The 25147-nt window shown below is 36.1% G+C and overlaps 1 protein-coding gene across 1 annotated transcript in view; it reads left to right on the top strand.

The window, feature by feature from the left end:
• The first annotated feature begins 1953 nt into the window (after positions 1-1953).
• The window catches only part of nord, a 164859-nt gene continuing 141665 nt past the window's right edge, over positions 1954-25147 (top strand). Inside the window, exon 1 of the mRNA XM_069843709.1 lies at positions 1954-3137. The gene's annotated coding sequence lies outside the window, so the exon portion shown is untranslated. The remainder of the gene's footprint in view (positions 3138-25147) is intronic.

Here is a 25147-nt window from a genome sequence, read left to right as displayed (position 1 = left end):
ATTGAAAAGAAGACATCTCCTGGCATCTGTTAGGTATTTCAAAAACTTAAAAGTCAGAGACCACAACTCCATGGCAGGCAATTGAAATTTTATCACGGGATTATGGGTATCACGGAATTAGGCACCTTTACCCTATATAGGCCTACCGTCGATGCTACAGCCACCTACAGGCAAATTAATTGAAAAATGCGTCAAATCACATAATTTCAAAATATTAGGCATACACGTTACGAAAAGGAGGACATTTCTTGATTTTTTTTAATCCGCCCGGATTCCGGACAAAGGGCTAAAAAGGAGGACATGTCCGAACAAAAGAGGACGTCTGGTCACCTTACGTATAGTGCCTTTTTCCCCAGTCCATTTTAAGTATTATTTACTTACTTACTTACTGGCTTTTAAGGAACACGGAGGTTCATTGCCGCCCTCACATAAGCCCGCCATAGGTCCCTATCCTGAGCAAGATTAATCCATTCTCTATCACCTCCCTCAAATCCATTTTAATATTATCTTCCCATCCATGTCTCGGCCTCCCTAAAGGTCTTTTTCCCTCCGACCTCCCAACTAACACTCTATATGCATTTCTGGATTCGCCCATACGTGCTACATGCCCTGCCCATCTCAAACTTCTGGATTTAATGTTCCTAATTATGTCAGGTGAAGAATACAATGAGTGCAGTTCTGCGTTGTGTAACTTTCTCCATTCTCCTGTAACTTCATCCCTCTTAGACCCAAATATTTTCCTAAGCACCTTATTCTCAAACACCCTACACCTATGTTCCTCTCTTAAAGTGAGAGTCCAAGTTTCACAACCATACAGAACAACCGGTAATATAACTGTTTTATAAATTCTAACTTCAGACAGCAGACTGGATGATAAAAGTTTCTCAACCGAATAATAACAGGCATTTCCCATATTTATGCTGTGTTTAATTTCCTCCCGAGTATCATTTATATTTGTTACTGTTGCTCCAAGATATTTGAACTTCTCCACTTCTTCAAAGGATAAATTTCCAATTTTTATATTTCCATTTCGTATAATATTCTCGTCACGAGACATAATCATATACTTTGTCTTTTCGGGATTTACTTCCAAACCTATCTCTTTACTTGCTTCCAATAAAATTCCCGTGTTTTCCCTAATCGCTTGTGGATTTTCTCCTAACATATTCACGTCATCCGCATAGACAAGCAGCTGATGTAACCCGTTCAATTCCAAACCCTCTCTGTTATCCTGGACATTCCTAATGCATACTCTAGTGCAAAGTTAAAAAAAAAGTAAAGATGATAGTGCATCTCCTTGCATTTTAAGTATTATAAGTGTCTAAACATATCCGGGTTCTTTTCAGAGAGATGATACCTACAGCGACCTGCAATACCCACACGAAGCATCTTTCTGCCCTTAGCGTAGCTCTCGTATTCCCATCAATGAAGCGAGCACGAACGTCTTTCAAAGAAAGGTTACCCTCCTGAGTCTCTCTCTCGCTCTTTTTTTCTTTTTGAATGGGGGTCCAGACCAGTTGGCGGGAGATGGTTTCCATGACAACCATCCCCTCTCCCTCTAGGAATTTTTTTCATCTTAGCAGAGGTGGAGTCCCGCACGGCGCATGCGTGGTGCTCTTTACTATAACAAGCCTGTGGATCAGGTGTGTGTCTGGCAGTCGCCGCTCGTCGTGTCGACAGTCTCCTTCACAGGCGCGAGCCGCGAGGATACGAGAGACGGGCTCTTCCAGCGACCACCTTGCACGAGAAGATCCTTCTGTGTTGTCACTAACCTTGTACAACCCGCCACACTGAAAGTAGTGCTCGATTAGTTGTGTCGTCCGGCAATTTTATTTACATCCCGCTCACAACGGTAACACGGACAATACTTTTTGCATATATTGACAACCGATAACGTTAAGATGTAACTAACTTTTCCGAAACTAACAGTGCGTTCAATTTATTTCAGAGCTCATTTATAAACTTATTATTACCCTGGAATAATTATCCCAAATAGGACGTATTATACTCGTACCTTCTAACGTGTCAAAGTAAAATCATTTTTAATTTCTGAAATTGTTAATAAATTTTTGTTTTTATAACAAAATTGTGGAAGTCGTATTCCAAAATATATTATGTATCTCTGTTTATATCTCATGTATATAATTTGATTATATTACAGAGTATTATAAATTGTATAAATATATTATAATATCTTACAATACTAGAAAGATTTCATATACGTTAAACGCACCAAAGTGCTATTGGCATTGCAGAAACGCACCAAATCTTAAGGGCGCCAAAGTTTAAAATATTTTAGAGGTGAAAGATAATATTTCTCTATAAGGAAAATCATTCATTTTATCTTAAATTTAAGTGTAACGTTTGGTAAGAAATTGAACTTTGTACTACGATTATATTATAATTCAATTTTACAAATATTTCGTAAATAATTGCATTTGTCATTATTTCAATAAAGTAGTTTCAAGCCGTTTTTAATAAAACTGAAGTTACGCAATCTTTTTCTAACGTAAATATACTCTTTACGTAATGGAAAATACAAATATTTCTGTCATGTAACTATTATGTCCCGGGGATAATACTCTGATATATTTCTGAACAATAATAATAATAATAATAATAATAATAATAATAATAATAATAATAATAATAATAATAATAATAATAATAATAATTTGAATTTGAGCTGTTACATATTTAAAATCAACCATACTTTCTAGCTTTACACAAAATAAAATTGTATCTACAATTTATAAACTCTGAGAAGGAAAGAACCAATTCTACTCTACAAATAAATAAAACGATATTTACGTAATATAACGGATATCGCTACTGAGTAAACTGCTAGCATTTAAAGTAGCTTTATGCCAGAAAAACACGTACTGTTATTTTCCGAAGAGCAAGATTCGTTTTTCTGATTCGTCATGGGGCATTAACGTTCGATTGCACGATGCATAAGCAACAGTAGCTTTGGCAATGAAATGCATTACGCAACGACAAAGGTAAACCTCAGATGCAACCTTCAATTACTGAACTTTACCTGGAGCTGTTGAGCACCTGCACTCCGGCAACCCTCATCACACAACTGTGAGGCGGGACAGTCTACTGTACAGGCAATATTCTACGTCGAGATAAAGGTAAGGACAATATTTAAATAAATTGCAATAAAAATAAATGGACGGAGTTACGCAATAAGAGACGAAGCACCAAAAACCTGTTTCGAGACATTGTCCATTGAAATAAATCTGTTTTTTTTATAAAACATTTTATGCAAATAGTATTCTAACATTCATACTATTACAGAAAAAAATAGCATAAATAATACCAAAAAAGGCTAACCGATTTTAAATAAGGACCAGCAAAGCAAAATAAGTAAATGAATTTTATGCAAAAACGAATTTTTGCTTATAAATAGCAGCAAAATTCAGATATCGCATTCTTGATTTTTTCCGAGTTAAATTAGGCTGCCATCAACAGATTTGTGCAAATATCTCATTTTTTTTTCAAATTGCCGGTTGGTCTATTAATTCCGTAACTCCGTCCAAATAATAAATTATAAGCTTTTATAATTTCTGTAAAATGATTTTAATTGTGATATATCTACGATTGGCAGAAATGTTTATACAAACTTGAATTTAAAATGCATTTATATACTCGCATATGTATAGGCTAGTCTCACTTCTAAGAGATGACTTCTCGACAGTTACAGAGACAGGAATAGGCCATTGGACCTATACCTTGGATCCACGATGATGATGATGATGATGATGATGATGATGATGATGATGATGATGATGATATTTCTAAGTAATGTTTTAGAATACGAAGTGGTAAAGTTATGTATGCCATTCTTTCATTCTTTCGTAGGCTAATCTTCTATACCTAATACTATTATCTCGTTTTTGTTTCTTGTACACAACTTTCGTAATAATATAGCACTTGATCCTTTATATTTTTGTTCCATAATGAGCAATAAGAGACCAAGCGTCAAAAACCTGTTTCGAGATACTGTCCATTGAAATAAATATGTTTCTTTTTTTTTATAAAATATTTTATGCAAGAATATTATAACATTATTCATACTATTACAAAAAAGTAGCACAAATAATACCAAAAAGGCTAACCGATTTTAGATAAGAGTCCAGCAAAGCAAAATAAGTAAATGAATTTTATGCAATAAACGAATTTGCCTTATAAATAGCAGCATTCCTGATTTTTTCCGAGTTGAATTAGCCTGCCAACAACAGATTTGTCCAAATATCTATTTTTTTTTCAAATTGTCAGTTGGTCTATTAACTCCGTAACTCCGTCCAAATAACATAAACTTTATAATTTCTGTAAAATGATTTTAATTGTGAAATATCTACGATTGACAGAAATGTTTATACAAACTTGAATTTAAAATGCGTTTGTATGTACTCGTATATGTATAGGCTAGTGTCACTTCTAAGAGATGACTTCTAGACAGCTACAGAGACTGGAACAGGTTATTGGAACTATACCTTGGATCCACGATGATGATGATGATGATGATGATGATGATGATGATGATGATGACGACGACGACGATATTTCTAAATGATGTTCATAGATTTGGGTAATGTTTTAGAATACGAGGTGGTAAAGTTATGTATGCCATTCTTTCGTTCTTTTGTAATCTTCTATACCTAATGCTATTATCTCGTTTTTGTTTCTTGTACACAACTTTCGTAATAATATAGCACTTAACCCTTTATATTTTTGTTCCATAATGAGCAATAGGTGCCTGCACGTACATTGGCTAAAACACAAAATTGCCCAATTTTAAGTGTTACATTACATGAAATATGTTTAAAATGCAATTAAGGAAAATTGTTTAACATTGTAAACAGTGACAACATGCTTATAAATTTGTGAAATCCAGAACAGAGCTACTTACAAGAAAGCATATTAAAAGATTATGATGAATAGGTATACTAAAATTATAGAAATGGTACAAAAAATAAACGTAATATGAGTATAATATGTGTAAAATAATTCCACATATTTAGTCATTTACATATTTTACAGTCGCCTTGAGTGGCACAGTTGGTATATCGCTGGCCTTCTGTTCCCGAGGTTGCGGGTTCGATCCCGTCCCAGGTCGATGGCATTTAAGTGTGCTTAAATGCGACAGGTTCATGTCACTAGATTTAGTGACATGTAAAAGAACTTTTGCCGGACAAAATTCCGGCACACCGGCGACGCTGATATAACCTCTGCAGTTGCGAGCGTCGTTAAATAAACCACAATTTGAATATTTTACATGTCAATATCTGGAACTGCTTACATAAATGGATCATACATATTCAATATACTTGTATAGAGGGTTTCTATTTCATATTGACTAGAAGCTTTATTCTACTTGTTTATCTAGATTATCACTTTGTATTAAGATTAACTGTCTTCATTCAACCAATAATAACAATAATAATAATAATAATAATAATAATAATAATAACAATAAAGTATTATTGTTATTATTACTGGTAAAAGTTATTATTTATTTCTTTAATCTGGCAGAGTTAAGGTCAGTAGGCCTTCTCTTCCGCCTAGCCAGAGTCTTAGTTGCAAAAGTTCTATTTCATGGTCAGAATCATACACACCTAAACTATCTTCGTATTGGGTCAACTGTTCCTTACATGAATCTGAACGTGATTATCAGAATCATACACATCTGAAATACGCTCGCCTTGTGTCAACTAGTTCACTATATCATTATATGAATCTTAACGAACTTGATTATCAGAATCATGCATATCTGAAATATGCTTTTTTTGAGTCAACTAGTCCTTTACAAGGAATCACGCACATTTGAAACACGTTCGCTTTGAGTCATCAACAAATCACATGAATTTGAACTTGAGCATCAGAATCATACACATCTGAAATAGGCCTACGCTCGTCTTGAGTCAACTTTTCGTTATGTGAATCTGAACGTGATTATCAGAATCATACACATCTGCAATACGCTCGCCTTGAGTCAACTAGTTCACTATATCATTATATGAATCTGAACTAACTTGATTATCAGAATCATGCATATCTGATCTTTTTTAATCAATTAGTCCTTTACAAGGAATCATACACATTTGAAACACGTTCGCTTTGAGTCTACCAATTCGTCACATGAATCTGAACTTGAGCATCAGAATCATACATATCTGAAATAGGTTTACGCTCGTCTTGAGTCAACTGTTCCTTACATGAATCTGAACATGATTATCAGAATCATACACATCTGAAATACGCTCGCCTTGAGTCAACTAGTTCACTATATCATTATATGAATCTGAACGAACTTGATTATCAGAATCATGCATATCTGATATACGCTCTTTTTGAGTCAACTAGTCCTTTACAAGGAATCATACACATTTGAAACACGTTCGCTTTGAGTCTACCAATTCGTCACATGAATCTGAACTTGAGCATTAAAATCATACACATCTGAAATAGGTTTACGCTTGTCTTGAGTCAACTGTTCCTTACATGAATCTGAACATGATTATCAGAATCATACACATCTGAAATACGCTCGCCTTGAGTCAACTAGTTCACTATATCATTATATGAATCTGAACGAACTTGATTATCAGAATCATGCATATCTGATATATGCTCTTTTTAATCAATTAGTCCTTTACAAGGAATCATACACATTTGAAACACGTTCGCTTTGAGTCTACCAATTCGTCACATGAATCTGAACTTGAGCATCAGAATCATACACATCTGAAATACGTTTGTCTTGAATCGACTTGTTCGTTATATGGATATATAAACTTGACAATCGAAACTTACACATATTACATACTCTCTTCTAGATCAACAGTTTTCATTACATGAATCTAATCTTGGTTATTAGAATCATACACATATGAAATACGCTTGCCTTGAGTCAACTAATTCGTTGCATGAATATAACTTCATTATCAGATTTATACTCATCTAAAGTTAATTCATAATGCTATTATCGAGAAAGAAATGTGAATTGATATATGAATTAGAAGAAAACACAAAAAAAACTTATTGCTTACTGCATCTCATGTCCTTTCATCCATTTTTTATTTTCATACGTCATTTTAACTGATGCGTTTTGTTGCACAGTAACGAGTCTCCAACACGATGGAAACAATGACGAGATTTTGACTTCTAATGACTGACATTACTACTATTACTCCCACTACTGTCAATATTAGTAGAGCAACAGATAACACTGGTAACATTGACATTGCTACTACTATTACTGCCAACGCTAGTACTGCCATTACTAGTACCCACAGGTTATCCTATTACTGCTACTTCTACTACTACCATGCCATTCTACTATTAATGTTAGTACTACTTCAGGTATTAAGTTAATGTTGGCATTACCACTGCTATTACTGTCAATGCTAGTACTTCCACTGCTAGCATCTACTGTTAGTTAAAATACTGCTACTTCTAGTGTTGCCACTGTTATTGCTGGCATTACTGCCACTACTGTTAATTTTAGTACAACAGATAATACTGCTAATATTGGCATTACCACTGGTATTACTGTCAACGCTAGTATTGCCACTGCTAGTACCTAATGTCAATCCTATTACTGGTACTTCTACTACTGCCATGCTATACTACTATTACCGATACTACTATTAATGTTAGTACTACTACGATAATACCGCTAATCAACACTGTTATTGCTGCCAATGCTAATATATACTGTCAATTACTGCCAGTGATAATGTTATCACTGCTTGTATCTTCTGTCAATTTTATTAGTGAAAGTTCTAGTTCTACCACTGCTATTACTTTTTTGATTCCTGTCAACACAATTTGTGCCCTGCAATTTCCCCAGTGAAGTCCATGAGTATGCTCAGCATTTTAAACAATTTGTCTCTTTCCGAGATCGTAAGCCGTAGACGATCCATTAAATTCGGGACTGAAGATTTTGATGTTGATATTTCTATGGAATCTATGATTTTTTGGTATCCATTGTTGCAACAATAGCAATTACTGGTCCAAACGGGGACGTCTAGTCGTGGTACGAATTGATCGAGATATCTGATACGAATCGACCGAAACCGGCTGTCTAGGGGACGAATAGTTAAGGTTACAAATTGGAAGGGACACGTCGGGACACTGTCAAAATATGTGGTTTCTTTCAGCCAATTGTAGAATTTACTAAGGATTGAAAACAGCACAATGATATAATTTGAGGAAGTTCTAACACTTCTCTTGCAATTTTACTACCACGAAAAATTTTGCTCCGCAAAAATAACGCGTACTGCTGGTATATTTCAAGGTTAATAAGGGACAAGGACGTGTTACAATTGGCTTCACACCATCGTTTTATATACACTGAGGGCTCAAACACCAGACTATGGTAGCGGATGTGCAGTTATGCTTAACGAACTCGTAAATACAAGTTACCGGATTACTATTCCATCTTCAGCTGCGACCTCTACGCCATATAACGAACGTTGCTTCACATTGCGTCATATAATCACAAATCATATGTAATATTTTGAGATTCTCTAAGCACTCTATAAAGTCTCCAAGATCATGCAAGTGACTTGGAACTCCTAAAAGATACAGAGTGATTCACGAAGTTTTACCGCCACTCAGGGAGACCTTCCTGAGGTAAATGAATAAATAAATGCATGAATAAATAAATAAATAAATAAATAAATAAATAAATAAATAAATAAATAAATAAATAAGTGAATAAATAAATAAGTCAATAAATAAATCAATAAATAAATGAATCAATAAATAAGCCAATACATAAATGAATAAATAAATAAGTGAATAAATAAATAAGTGAATAAATAAATAAATAAATAAATTAATCAATATATAAATGAATCAATAAATAAGTGAATAAAGAAATAAATAAATGAATAAATAAATAAGTAAATCAAGAAATAAATAAATAAGTAAGTAAATAAGTAAATAAGTAAATAAATAAATAAATAAATTAATTGTATGTATGCATGTATGTATGTATGTATGTATGTATGTATGTATGTATGTATGTATGTATGTATGTATTCACACTGCAAATGGGTATATACCCGGTGGCAGTGGTAACTAATTACACTCAATAATGACAATTAATAATAAACACAATTATTAATACATTAATAATAATAATAATAATAATTTATTATTATTATTATTATTATTATTATTATTATTATTATTATTATTATTATTATTTCAGCTATGAACGGTTCAATTTTAACGATTTCTAGCTCCATCCGAAGATAGTTGCATACCTCAAAGATACTGGTCACTGGACTTCAATCTAATTTCAGTACTGTTTCAGAACTATATAACCGATAAAGTAAATGATACTGTAAATGTAATTTCACGTCAACTAGTCGCGATATAACCTAGATGTCAAAGCGATTGTAAATAAATAAATTTAAAAGAAAGTAATGGTTTCACAAGATGTTTATATAAAACATGACCGTAATTCAAATTTCAATTTTAAATTTTTTTTTGGCGTAATAAGCTTCTATACTATAGCCTACTTCACCATACATATTTTAATTGGTCATTTAACGACTCTGTATCAACTACTAGGTTATTTAGTGTAGATGAGTTTTATGATAGGGAGATGAGGCTGAGGATTCGCCATAGACTACCTGACATTCTCCTTACGGTTGAAAAAAATCGATAAAAATCAACCAGGCAATCAGCTCAAGCGGGAATCGAACTCACGCCCAAACACAACTCCAGATCGGCAGGCCTCACCAAAATTACGAGTAAATATATTATGCAACAAATAAAGTCCGGAACAAGTTTGAATAATCAACGTAGTAAATAGAAATTATTTGCATTAATTTCATTGCTGATCTAATATAAAACAAAAGGAATCGGAACTTACTTTTTGGACACTTCCGCAATAAGTCAAAATTCTTTCAATGTTATTATAATTTGCTGCACTTCATCCGTTACAACGTGAAAGTAAATTATTCATTGGTTAAAGATACTTTAAAGAGACTTACAAAATGTATTCACACTCCAAAGATAGTAGTTATTACATAAGCCACTTATCCACAAAGTGATATGCAAAGTGAGGCTTTAAAAATAGATTCAAATTAGCCTACTCCAAAAGGTCTACTCTAAATAAGATGGAGGATGGTCATTAAAAGTTAACTCTGCCAAAGTCGGTTAATGGTGAACCTTTAGTTATAGGAGCATACATATTATCACATCGAAGCATGCAGGTAACATTAATCTATCAAGTTTTATTACTTCTTGTTGCTTAAAAAGAGTCAAAAATAAATTGATAAAGCAAGGACGCACTGTACCCAATCTACTCGGTGTTGTTCCCCCCACCACAGCCTCACAGCATCTACAGTCAAGGTGAATTTTGTTGACGATGTTTTTTATGAACGGTTATGAAATTGCAGATACCAGGAAGAAGTACTGCCACACGCAATACACTTCAGAGACATCTAAATTAAGCCTTGCGTCTCTTTATTTACAAAGTATTTGACAAACCTGCACCTATTATGTAAGCTATCAATTATGTAACAATGTTTTTAAAAGCTTCTCCCCCTTCCTATCTAGCTCATACTACTGTCGTATCTTTCCGCTCTTCCTCGCTTGTTTATTTCTGTACACCTTCCTTTGCTTCTGTATTTGTTGTTTAGTCAAATGTCCGAAGACAGATTGTCTGAACCTCTTAAGTGATACCAACAAGACAACACTTATGAGGCAACTAGGCCAGGAGATAATGGAGTAGAATGGCCAGTTCCTTCCCCCTTCCATTGCATATACATTGCCGACTAACTACATATTACACTAACCAGATGTACCCAAACAATTATTATTCTTCCTCTGACACATATTGTCAAGTGAGATGTACTGCCTGATAATAGATGTAATATCAGCCAGAATCTCAATCAGAGGTTTTATTTTATTTCCAGTTCTCTATTTCCGTCATTCATACATTTCTATTTTCTTTCCTTTTCGGTGGTACACCGGGGATCGAATCTGGGTCCACAGGATTTTAAGTCCAGCGCTCTAGCCGCGAGTTCACTCTGGCGGTTATAGCAATAATATTATTTCAAAAATAAACTAAGGAGTGAGACAAGGGTGCCCCCTCTCCCGCCTATTGTTTAACATATTAAACGAAGTCGTGAGAAGATGGATGACGGAAATAAATGAACATTTTAAAATTAATAATACATTCTTAGATACATTACTGTTCGTTGACGGTCAAGTTTTAATCTGTAGGTCAGAAGATAATCTGCAAAGAGTCTGATTCAAATTAAATAATTATAATAAGTAAAAATTACTCTTTAAACATCTCTCCTAATAAAACAAAATTGTTTGTATTTAGAGGATCGGATGTAGTAAGAGCTAAAATTATATTAGAGAGAAAACCTATTGAACAGGTTAAGTGCTTTAATTGTGCAGTATCAACATACAGGGTGATTCACGAGGAAAGGTAAAAAATTTAGGATATGATATCTTAGGCCATTTTGAGTGAAAAAGTTCATATGAATATAGGTCCGTTTTCGAACGATGGCGGAGCTAGATGCGTTTTTTTTTTTTTTTTTTTTTTTTTGGTAAAATGTCTCGCCCCAATGTGAATCAGACGTTACAATATGCTGCTGATGTGAGATGTGAGACAAGGTCACCGATCGCAATGAATGACGTAACATTGGAATCTGCATTGTGAGCGATGTAGATAAGTTCATCTCACAAACCGGGTGGTGGGGCATTACAAATGTCCAATAGCCTGCTCTTGTCTGATGTAATGACACAGAACCAGCACATAACACAAATACACTATCGCTTATCAGTTCACAGTAGTTCAGTCAGCTACCTACAGTACAGCAGTTATACAGGTACAGTTATCGGAAGTGTTAAGTTGTGTTTTTCAAGATACCTTATAAATTTTCGACTACAGAATACGCCGATATTGTGTATGTTTATGGTTTGTGTGATGGAAGTTCCTTGCGTGCTGTCGATGAATATGAACGACGCTTTCCGAATAGAAGGGTACCATATCGAAGAGTATTATTTATGGGGTTGGATGAAAGACTTGGTATAGGAAAGGAAGGTGGAAACGAGAAAAGCGCTAATGGACCGTATTTTGGGTGCTGCACGCCGCATAAAGAACAGCCACGAGCAACTCTCCCGAACGACGGGCGCGATTCACGCCTGAGCGCAATAGTGCGTTGAAGCAGAAAGAGGTACCTTTGAAAATGTGCCTGTCTCTAAATGAGAGTACAATGGAATCTCAGAAGTATTTGTGAAATCAAAGAGCTATATCTCCGCAACCGTTCAAAAACGGATCCATATTCATATGAACTTTTTGACTCAGAATGACTTCAGAATTCACATCCTTAATTTTTAGCTTTCCTCGTGAATCACTCTGTGTAATAGAAAACGAAGATTTTAAAAAATAAAATAAATAAATTCAAATACAGTATGTTGTACAGTAAAAAGATGTTTAAAGACTACGCGGAAAGACAACAACATTAATTTTACAAAATCGTAGCAGTTCCTATGTTGGTATCTGGTGCAGAATTTTGGGTTCTAAATAAGAAAGAAGAGCGCAAAATTAAAGCTGCAGAAAGGAGATTTTTTAAAGGTGTGGTTGGATATGCTTTATGGGATAGGAAAAGAAATGAAGTCATTCGAAAAGAACTCAAGATATTCAAATTAACAGAAAAAATATATCAATATAACGATTGGATGGAGCATCTAGAACGGACGGAAGTTGACCGCATTCCAAAATTAATTTTAAATTATAAACCAAAAGATGTAAGGAATGGATACAACAGTTGTAATTCATGAGACTGGAACGAGCCAGTTAAGGCTTAAGCCCTGAAGATGATGATGATGATGATGATGATGATGATAATGATTAATTAATATAAATATTATCCTGATAACCATTTTTTTCGTTCACACTGTACGTGATTCATATGAAAATAGAACAAATATAGAAGAGACAACTGGAATGAGATGACAAAATGGAATTAATATAAGCTCGCACTTGAATAAAAAATTTAATTGTTAAGTACTCATTTAATGGGTTTTCATGACGCTGAGCTGTATCTTCCTAATTACTTCCTTGAAATGTTTCATTGAGGTATCGTATTCTGACTCAAGAAATTCAATGCAGGTTCAGTACGAAATGTTTGATTACCCTTTTCGAATTCGCTGACCAAGTTGCACGTCTTATTCCAGGTACGGACAATGCTTTTTCCTTATATATCTTCCAGGAATTATAAGTATGATTTCGTATCCAACATGCACAATACTGTACTCAACACAAGCCAGAGTTAATACCCTCTCAACTTTTCGCACTGTCGCACATATCAGCATTCAACGTTAACTTCCTTCTCTTCCTTCTATTTTGAAGAAAAATCAAAGCTAGAATTTCGTTCACATTCTTTGAAATTATAAAGGTTAGTTAAAGGAGGAGATGGAGGAAAATTCTAAGAACTAAATTGTTTACTGGAGAATATTTTTACATACATGCTCCTCTTGTAATATTTATACATGCTGCAAAATTTCATGCGTATCACTTAAGTAGCTTCTGAGTTATGAATTTCTTTTGAAAATGTGGAATATTTTCAAGATATATCTCCTAGCACAAATTTTAAGTAGTCATTCATTTCCATTCGTAGTGTTCTGCCCAAGGGAAGGTCTTTCATTGCAAACCTAGGTTTCTCCAGTTGTTCCTATTTCGCAAAAGTTGAATTTCACCGATATATAATTCCTCCAGAAATTATTTATAACGGTACAATATTAGTGTACTTCTACCATAAAATAAGTGCTTACTTCAGTAACACTGCCTTATTTATGCGTTAAACTTAATTAACTTATACATTGGAGAGAGACTTAATCTGATTTTCTATGTAATATCTCCATCCTACTGCAATTCCCCAAGTTCTGCTATGTAGCAGGGACGAACGTAACGAAGCCAGAGAATTCAGCAGGAGATATTAAGCCCAATAGACTTAATCACCTCTAGCGAAAGAAGTTTTTGCAACTTTGCTAACGGTTTCATTTTATCGATTATGATTCGTGAACGATGGCTATGATCGTGGAAAACTTTAGCATTTGTGTTAACTCACGATACTACGAATTGTTTCTTGAAAAAAATTCTGAAACTGGTTAACAAATTCTCCACGGCTGTTTCATTCACAAACGCTTATAATAACGAATTATCATTATGCGAGTTAATTGGCTTCAAGAACTTCCTGATTTATGGAAGCTCGGTTGTAGTGCCGCCATCACCTTTGAACCCCAGGCTCATCGCATCGCAAGGGCTTCGAATTCTCGTATTTCAAAACATTTGTCTCCGTCGTGCCGTGTTCATCATCTTAGTTACGATACAGCCATCGTCTTCCCTTCACGCTGAAATTTTCGTTTTCACAATATTATCGTCTCCAACGTAACAGATTTTATCTCGCATCAGCATCTTTATCGACTCGTGTCGTCTCCATCCTTATAGTCGTGAGTCAGCTGCGATCGTTGTTAGATCGTCACTACAGTCTTTCTTATGTTGCCCCTAACTTTTTTCTCATGTATTTCCTATCTTCTTCCTCATGTTGTCCCTATCTTCTTCCTTATGTTGTCCCTATCTTCTTCCTTATGTTGTCCCTATCTTCTTCCTTATATTTTTTCCATCTTCTTCCTTATGTTGCTTCTATCTTCTTCCTTATGTTGTCCCTATCTTCTTCCTTATGTTGTCCCTATCTTCTTCCTTATATTTCTTCCATCTTCTTCCTTATGTTGCTTCTATCTTCTTCCTTATGTTGTCCCTATCTTCTTCCTTGTATTGTTTCTATCTTCTTCCTTACGTTGTCCCTATCTTATTCCTTATGTTGTCCCTATCTTCTTCCTTATGTTTGTGCTATCTTCTTCCTTATGTTGTTCTATCTTCTTCCTTATGTTTGTGCTATCTTCTTCCTTATGTTGTTCTATCTTCTTCCTTATGTTTGTGCTATCTTCTTCCTTATGTTGTTCTATCTTCTTCCTTATGTTTGTGCTATCTTCTTACTTATGTTGTTCTATCTTCTTCCTTATGTTTGTGCTATCTTCTTCCTTATGTTGTTCTATCTTCTTCCTTATGTTTGTGCTATCTTCTTCCTTATGTTGTTCTATCTTCTTCCTTATGTTTGTGCTATCTTCTTACTTATGTTTGTGCTATCTTCTTCCTTATGTTGTTCTATCTTCTTCTTTATGTTGTCCCCATCTTCTTCCTTATGCTGTTCTATCTTCTTCCTTATGTTGTTCTATCTTCTTCCTTATGTTGTCCCTATATTCTTCCTTAAGTTGGTCCTATCTTTTTCCTTATGTTGTTCCCATCTTCTTCCTTATGTTGGCCCCATCTTTTTCCTTTTGCTGTCCTCACCTTCTTCGTTATATTGTACCAAGTTCTTCATTATTTTATCCATACATTTTGAGTTACGGAATCCTTACCTTCTTCATTATAGATTATCGTCCTTTAACTTGTTCGTTAAGTGGTCGCTATCGTCTTCCTCATTACATTATCATCGCCATCCCTTTGATTATGTCGTGTGTATCTTTTACGTTGTATTGTCCTATCTTTTTCTTGTATTATCCGGGTCATCTTCGTTGCATTGCCTGCATCATCTTCATTGTATTGCCCCTATCTTCTCCGTTGTACTGTCCGCATCATCTCCGTTGTATTGTCTGTATCTTCTTCGTTATATTGATTGCCTGTAACTTCTTCGTTATATTGTCAGTATCTTCTTTGTTGTATTGTTCGTAGCTTCATCGTTGTATTGCCTGCTTCTTCATTGTATTGTCCGCATCATCGTTGATGTATTGTCAGTATCTTCTCCGTTATATGTCCATATCTTCTACGTTGTATGGTCCGTGTCCTCTTCGTTATTTGTTCCTATCATCACGGTTATTTTTTTCGTATTTTCTTCATCATTAAGTCCATATCTACTTTTTTGTATTGTCCGTATCTTCTTCGCTGTATTGTGCGTATATTCTTTGCTGTATTGTCCTATCTTCTTCGCTGTTTTGTCCTATGTTCTTCGTTGAATTATTCGTATTTTCTTCGTTTAATTGCACTGTCTCCTCCGTTCTATGTCCGTATCTTCTCAGTCATATAGTCCGTATCTTCTCCGTTATATAGTCCGTATCTTCTCCGTTATATAGTCCGTATCTTCTCCGTTATATAGTCCGTATCTTCTCCCTGTACAATCAGTATATTCTTCGCCTCACAGTCCGTATTTATTCGCTGCGTAGTCCGTATTTTATCGTTTTATGGTCTCTATCTTTTACGTGTATTGCTAACTAACTTCTCCCTTCTTCGTCACTAACTTCTCCCTTTATCTCCACTAACTTCTTCCTTTATCGTAATTAACTTCTCCCTTTATCCCCACTAACTTTTCCCTTTATCCTCATTGACTTTTCCCTTTATCCCCACTAACTTCTTTCTTTATCGTAACTAACTTCTTTCTTTATCGTAACTAACTTCTCCCTTTATCGCCACAAACTTCTCCCTTTATCTCCACTAACTTCTCCCTTTATCGTCACTAACTTCTTCCTTACACTGCAACTAATTTATTTATTTCAGCTGTCTTGTCGTTGTTGCACATCGTCGCACCTTTACTATCGTCATGTAGTAGTCATTATCGCCGTCCGTGTCTTTCGTCTTGTCAGGGATCATATATCGTTATTGCGGTGCTGTTTCATCGCTGTCATTGATGATATGTCACTAGTATTCTCGACGTTAGTTCTTAATAACCGATGAAATTATTCTCATCTTATGGTTGTCATTATTGTTCATATGTTATCAATGTAATCGTTATTTGGTCACTTTCTCCGTATTCAATTAATATATTTATTTTGTATAAAGAGCTACTTAAATTAGTGCCGGCCATTCGAAAAGAATTAAATGATATTCAGTATACATACCAGCAAACAAGCCTGACAGAAACATGGGAACTCGTAGTCCGCATTTAGCCGCACACCCCTGATTACAGACATCTGCGACTTCCGTCCGAGTTTCAAATTTCGAACAGTTCGTAGTTTACCACTACTTTCCGACAGATGGCATCTGTCAAGTCAGTGAAAGGACGTCTTAAGGCTATTTTACACTAGTATTTATACTTTCATGTTCGAGTCTCAAATTATTCTTTTTTATCTTACCAGCACACAAGTTCACAGAATCAGTGACATTGATTTTAATATCAAAAAACAAAGGTAGCAAGGTAACATTTTAGTAGCTCAATATTACTTCTCCGTCTGGAATTTTATGGGTCTATAGTGTAAAACAGCCTTCAGTAACCGTGGGAACACATTGTGTTTTGTTTCTAACAACCCTGCCACTGCGTGCTAAGAAGACGAAATTTTTTGTAGGGGTTGGTTGTCAATCAATCCTCTGCAAAGAATTAAATCCGGGTAGAGGTTATGTATAGACAAGATCGTGTAAGATTGGATATTATGACCGAAATTAAAAATGAAAATATGCTCTATGCATATAATTTTTTAAAAATCTTCTATTACATAAATAATTTTAAATATATATTTCTGTAATATTATATATTATATACAGCTTGATATCACTGATATATGCTTCATATTTATCGGTGATAACAAGCTGTGTCAATTATCGATAAACGAGGGACAAGATTTCTGAAGTTAGCTCTTCTGACTGATATTCTCCATAACAATTGTTTTTAGATCCCCAGAAAATTTCTAGAACTGTAGTCTAATATAGGCCACGGAACTTAATTAAATATATGGTACCGTATTTTTTAATCACTCATTTACAGCTTATATTCAATTATTTAACTGAGAATCATGATGAATCGACACTTGTACCGTTCTCTTCGCGCTGTACAGTGCGTCCGAATCGGACACTGGCCGGCGATGGCTTGCATGCGTGTTCCGCGCGCGTTGTAGTAAGTCACGGGGTTTATCCAGCTCAGGCCCGGGCAGGCAGACGAGCAGAATGAGGATTGGAGAACGAGTGACTCACATCAAGGCCACGCAACTGCTAAATAAGTCAGTTGCTTGCTTCATTGTGCAGTGTGCAGACGTAAGAGAGAATATGTTAGATTATTACACCTCTGAAATTGCAACCTAAAAATTCAGGGTCGAACAAAGAATTTTTATGTATGACACATACGTAAAAACCGAACCAGGGATGAACAGGCAAACGTGGGAACAGAAGGAGAGAAGAGATGAACAGGGAAAGCACATGTGGGGAACAGAAGAAAAAAGACATGAAGAAGAAAAGCAAAGGTGGGTAACAGGACAAAAGAAGAAATCAATAGGAAAAGAAAAAATGGGGAACAAAAGGAGAGTCGAAGAGACAAATTAAAGTATAGGAACAGAAAACAAAATGTAGGTCTATAGAAAATGAGGAACAGAAGAAAAAAGAGGAACAGGAAAAGCAGATGTGGGAAACAGAAGAAAAGAAGAGATGAACAGGGAAAACAAACGTGGGGAACAGAAGAAAAGAAGAGATGAACAGGGAAAAAAACGTGGGGAACAGAAGAAAAAATAGATGAACAGGGAAAACAAACGTGGGGAACAGAAGAAAAGAAGAGGTGAACAGGGAAAACAAACGTGTGGAACAGAAGAAAAGAATAGATGAACAGGGAAAACAAACGTGGGGAACAGAAGAAAAGAAGAGATGAACAGGGAAAACAAACGTGGGGAACATAAGAAAAGAATAGATGAACAGGGAAAACAAACGTGGGGAACAGAAGAAAAGAAGAGGTGAACAGGGAAAACAAACGTGTGGAACAGAAGAAAAGAAGAGATGAACAGTGAAAGCAAAAGTGGGAAACAAGAAAAGAAGAGATGAACAGGAAAAAAACGTGGGGAACAGAAGAAAAGAAGAGATGAACAGGGAAAACAAACGTGGGGAACACAAGAAAAGAAGAGATGAACAGGGAAAACAAACGTGTGGAACAGAAGAAAAGAAGAGATGAACAGTGAAAGCAAAAGTGGGAAACAAGAAAAGAAGAGATGAACAGGGAAAAAAACGTGGAGAACAGAAGAAAAGAAGAGATGAACAGGGAAAACAAACGTGGGGAACAGAAGAAAAGAAGAGGTGAACAGGGAAAACAAACGTGTGGAACAGAAGAAAAGAAGAGATGAACAGTGAAAGCAAAAGTGGGAAACTAGAAAAGAAGAGATGAACAGGAAAAAAAACGTGGGGAACAGAAGAAAAGAAGAGATGAACAGGGAAAACAAACGTGGGGAACACAAGAAAAGAAGAGATGAACAGGGAAAACAAACGTGTGGAACAGAAGAAAAGAAGAGATGAACAGTGAAAGCAAAAGTGGGAAACAAGAAAAGAAGAGATGAACAGGGAAAAAAACGTGGAGAACAGAAGAAAAGAAGAGATGAACAGGGAAAACAAACGTGGGGAACAGAAGAAAAGAATAGATGAACAGGGAAAACAAACGTGGGGAACAGAAGAAAAGAAGAGGTGAACAGGGAAAACAAACGTGGGGAACAGAAGAAAAGAAGAGGTGAACAGTGAAAGCAAAAGTGGGAAACAGAAGAAAAGAAGAGATGAACAGTGAAAGCAAAAGTGGGAAACAAGAAAAGAAGAGATGAACAGGGGAAAAAACGTGGGGAACAGAAGAAAAGAAGAGATGAACAGGAAAAGCAAACGTGGGGAAGAGAAGGAAAGAAGAGATGAACAGGGAAAGCACATGTGGGGAACAGAAGAAAAAAGAGATGAAAAGCAAAAGTGGAAAACAGAACAGAAGAAGAGATCAAAGGAGAAGAAAAAATGGGGACGAAAGGATAGAAGAGTCGAAGAAACAAATTAAAGATTAGGAACAGAAGACAAAAAGTACACAAAATGGGGAACAGAAGAATAGAGGAAGAGTGAGAAGGAGAAGAAAAAGATGGGGAACTTAAGAAGAGAAGCGGCGAGGAGAAACATGAAAAATGGGGAACAGAGAAAAAGAATAAAATGAGGAACAGAAGAAATGAAGAATAAATGAGGGTGGAAATAAAATTAAGCGAAACAGAAAAAGAGGTGAGGAAGAAAGGAAAAGAAGAGGTAATGAATAGGAAAAAAGAAAGACAACAATAAGGAATAATGCTAGGAAGAAAAATAGAGAAAATAAAGAAAGAATGGGGGAAATGAAGAGTAAAGGAAAAAAAGATGGAGAACAGAAACGAGAAGCTTTCGTCATCCAGTCTGTTTTCAAAAAAACTGAAAGTCAGAATTTATAAAACAGTTATATTACCGGTTGTTCTGTATGGTTGTGAAACTTGGACTCTCACTTTGAGAGATGAAGAAGGTTAAGGATTTTCCAGAATAAGGTACTTAGGAAAATATTTGGGATGGAGTTACAGGTGAATGCATAAAGTTACACATCGCAAAACTGCACGCATTATTTACTTAACATAATTATTAACATTAAATCCAGACTTTTAAGATAGGCAGGTCACGTAGCACGTATGGGTGAATCCAGAAAATCATATAGAAAGTTAGAGAGAAAGACTTTTTGAGAGGCCGAGACGTAGATAGAAGGATAATATAAAAATGGATTTGAGGGAGATGGGATATGATGATAGAGACTGGATTAATCTTGCTCAGGATAGGAACCGATGGAGGGCTTATGTGAGGACGGCAATGACCTCCAGGTTCTCTACAAGTAATTTGAAGTATGTAAGTAAGTAAGGAAAATAAGGAGGTGAGAGAAAGAAGGCAAAGTGGGAGAGAGGAAGAGGAGGTAAGAAATGAAAATGAAAAATGAAAGACGGAAAATTGGATGATAAGAAGATGAAAAAGGTGGGAAAGGAAAGAAATATCTCATTTTCTATGAGAATTACTTGAAACCAGAAGAGAAGAAAAAGAGGAAAAGCGGATATAGTAAAAGCGTAGAATACCATGTATTATGGGTCCCCATCACCACGACATGGCGCGTCCTCAGGTTGCAGATAGAGGAGACGGCCTCCAGATATGGAGGGTAGCTGCGAATATGTGAGTAAGCAGTCGTGGACAGCCGATAAGGGGTGGTCCTCCAGCTTGGGAGTTGGGGAAGGGCTAACAACCAATCACTATAAAAAAACAGCTTGTTACGAAACCTTAAAATAAGCCTCGGAGCCGGGCTTATGTAAGGGCGGCAATGAACCTCCGGTTTTTTTTTCATTTCATTTCATTTATTTAATACTATACACTTGAGCTACATTAGGCATTGCAGCCCTAAAGAGCAGAAGCTCGTGATCGGGCGCAATTCAGATCAGTTATACAAAATATATCACAAAATTAAGAGAGTTCATTGAGCACAATAAGATGAATAAGTGGTAAAATACATACAGCATGTAATAACAGGGTCTATACAGGGTGTTTCAAAAATACGGAGCATAATTTCAGGTATGTATTTCCCACATGTAGACAATCAAAATAGTTCATTACAACATGTGTCCGGAAAGGCTTTATTTCCGAGTTGTGGCCTTCACAACATTCAAATTCACCGGAACGTTTTTCTTTCTGCAGGTCGTTGTCATTACAGAAGATGTTCAAAATGTCCACCTCCTGCTTGACTACAGACCTCACATCGATGTCTCATTGACCTGCGAACACGATCCCAAACTCCAGGAGTATTGCGTATGTCCTCAGAACATGCCACAATTCGATTCCGAAGGGATTCCAAATCAGGCACCGGAGACGAATAAACCAATGATTTTAAATGGCCCCACAAGTAGAAATCGAGAGGGTTCAGATCAGGTGAGCGTGGAGGCCAAGCAATTGGGCCACCTCTACCTATCCATCGATCAGGAAACCTTCGATCCAAGTACCGGCGAGCCATACGACTGAAGTGTGCAGGAGCGCCATCATGCAAGAAGTGAATGTGTTGACGATTGATCAGTGGAGTGTCTTCTAAAACATGAGGAGGTATGGTGTTTTCCAGGAAGTTTGTGTACGCCTGCCCCGTAAGTCTGTTTACAAGTACATGGGGTCCAACTAATCGATCACCAATGATACCGGCCCACATGTTGAGGGGGAATCGCACCTGGTGATGAGATGGAACAGTTACACGTGGGTTTTCATACGCCCATACATGCTGATTGTGGAAATTTTTTATGCCATCTCATGTGAACTGTGCTTCATCTGTAAATAAGTTCGGATTTACACCACACTGCTGCAAGAACCACTGACAGAACCTAACTCGTGCAGGGTAATCTGCTGGTGACAGGGCCTGTACACATTGCAAATGATAAGTATACAATTGATACTCTTTCAACAGTCTCCAGACAGTCGTATGAGGAACATTGACTTGCAACATTACCCTTCGTGTGCTGATTGGAGTCATGTTCAAAGCATCCAGAATCTCCTCCTGTACTTCTGGAGTTGTAGATCTTGGTCGTCCCCTTCTCAAACCAGGAGAGTTAAATTTTCCATACTCCCACAGACGGTAATGGAGACGTACAAATGTCTTCCGATCTGGACATTGTCGCTGTGAGTACCTCTCCTGGTACAAACGACGAGCCAGCGCAGCATTGCCGTCCGCCTTACCGTACATGAAGTGTATCTCTGCCAGCTCTTGATTTGAATACATGTCGCACAGTCTAACGCCTACACAACACTGAATGTAACCTTCGCCTCGGAATGAACTGTCAGAGTGCCCTCTTAATGTATCCTTTGACGGCAACGACCTGCGGAAAGAAAAACGTTCCGGTGAATTTCAATGTTGTGAAGGCCATAACTCGGAAATAAAGCATTTCCGGACACATGTTGTAATGAACTATTTTGATTGTCTACATGTGGGAAATACATACCTTAAATTATGCCCCGTATTTTTTAAACACTCTGTATACAAATAGAAAATACAAAAGTACATGAATATTACAGTATCAATTTTTAACTCAATTAGCTTAAACAAGTAAATAATTAATCTGATTTGTTCCTTAAAAATCATTTGTAAGTAAGTAAGTAGAAGAAAGGACGAGAAAAATGAGAAGGAAAAGTATTGAAAAAGGAACAATAAAATAGGAGCAAAAGAAAGGGAAATGGAAGGAATGTCTTTACCAGTGTCGAGATTTTGGTCATGGTGTATTCCATAGTGAAGTGAAATAGATTATCACTACCCTGCCGGAAATGGAATAATGATACTCTTGATTTGTGGCCGCCAACACTGCACCTTCAGGATCTCAGAACTTCTCTTAGTCTTCTATTCGCGACAATTTATCACCTCGCGTGACTTGGCCAGCATACGTACACATTTAAGCGGTTTGAAGCAGTCGTCCCACTGCACTGTTGTATAACAATCCACTTTTTACTGGCTCAGTCTTGAACTGCAAGTACGAGGGTCAGCTAAATGAAAACAGGAAGTACTATCACTATCACGACAGACCTGTTGTCCCATTAAGAGAATCTGTTATTCTGCACAGCGTTTACTTAACGTAATTACAATATGCATAGTACTTTCTGGGGCACACCAAACAGAAAAAAAATTACACACAACTTTTTCATTTTATGCAATTAATTTTCATATTTATGTATCAGCATGGTGCTTCTATTTTTGCTTGATTTTTGAGTATGGATGTTAGAAATTCTTAGAGCAGCATATCTGTGAGGGAAATAAGACTGTGGGTCCCGTATTGTAGATTTGTGAAAACTTTCGGAAAGATTTTACTTCAGTGGTGAAGCAACTGCGTGTCTCTAAAAATGTGGTGATTTATACTTCTGCACTAACTTAAAAATCTCTCCATTTGTTAACCACAGTATTCAACACATGTAAGGAACCTTTTCTAAGTTATATGCAGAGCTTGAATGCAAGTTTCTTGTTGAATTACTGCAATTACATCCGTTATTCTCTCGCAGATCGTCAAAATTGCATTCCACACAAACAAAAATCGCAGGTAGATCCGGCCAACGTGCTGGCCAATTAATTGGCCCTCGTCTACTAATCCATCTTCTTCGAAATGTTTCGTTAAGATACGTTAAAATAAATAAATAAATAAATAAATAAATAAATAAATAAATAAATAAATAAATAAATAAATAAATAAATAAATCCAATAGTGGTTACTTCACTTTGCGTTATTCACTCAAACGTGAGAGACGCGCCAAAGCTGTAGTTCTTTTTGCCACTGTAGGCGATGTGCTCTGTGCCCCATGGGAGGCGAACTGCCACTGCACATTGATGATGATGATGATGATGATGATGATGATGATGATGATGATGATGATGATGGTTGTCATGATCATAAAAATCATAATTAATGTTCAATGGTCGGTAAAGCAAAGGGCAGCACCCTTAGAAATCCTATCACCAAAAGTTACTAAGGTGGTGCAGTCGTAGGGGGGACTCTGTTAATTCCGCATTATTAAGAAGTAAATCTATCATATTTTTTTATCAAAATGTTTATTGAAATATATTATCAAGGTATGTAGACATAGACGAAACCAAATGAGATAAAGAGACCTATTAAAATGCAAATATATTTAGTTCTGCATACATTACAGTTGAAAAAGAACTCGGGTAATTCCGCAACAGTGCGGATAAATCCGCAATAGGACTTGGCTAATTCCGCAGTAGTAAATAATTATGAAATACATTATGAAAGTAACATAAAAGGAACAATTTATATGTAACAATGCTCACTTTCTTCACAGCTGTGTAGCAAAATACGAAAAACAACCAACTTTCGATGTTTCACTGTATTGCCGACAGAGGTGTTGACCAATATCCTTGATTTTTTCTATAGCACTGCAGAGGACATGCCTCCTGTTGACAGCTTCTCAAAACTTACGTCCACGCTGTAAAGCCGCAGTAAAATCATTTATGCGCTACAGCGGAATTACCCGATTTTCCCCTATTGCTTAACTCGTTGTAAAAGTGGAAATATCTGGTAATGTATGTTAGACTATTATCTAAGTTGATGCTCTCATAATTTTGACACCCCTAAAAAAGAAAAACTAAATATTGAAGCACCATTATCTTATTGCAGCAGTAAATTTCTGTACGGAAAATCATACCACAGTAAGTTCCAAACTTCCACTTCTGACAAAAACTCGCATCAGAGTGAAACCAAGGCAGTCTGTGCATCACCTTGTGTTACGAAGTTAAGGCTTTATTTCCAGCTAAGTAAGAAGTCTCGAGAGCCTCTCGGAGCCATCAGTAACATTCTCTATTTT

The sequence above is a fragment of the Periplaneta americana genome, chromosome 13 (assembly GCF_040183065.1).
Source record: "Periplaneta americana isolate PAMFEO1 chromosome 13, P.americana_PAMFEO1_priV1, whole genome shotgun sequence".
NCBI classification, from domain to species: Eukaryota; Metazoa; Arthropoda; class Insecta; order Blattodea; family Blattidae; genus Periplaneta; species Periplaneta americana.
The sequence above is the reverse complement of the archived record's forward strand: the minus strand, read 5'-3'. Positions and strand labels throughout refer to the sequence as shown.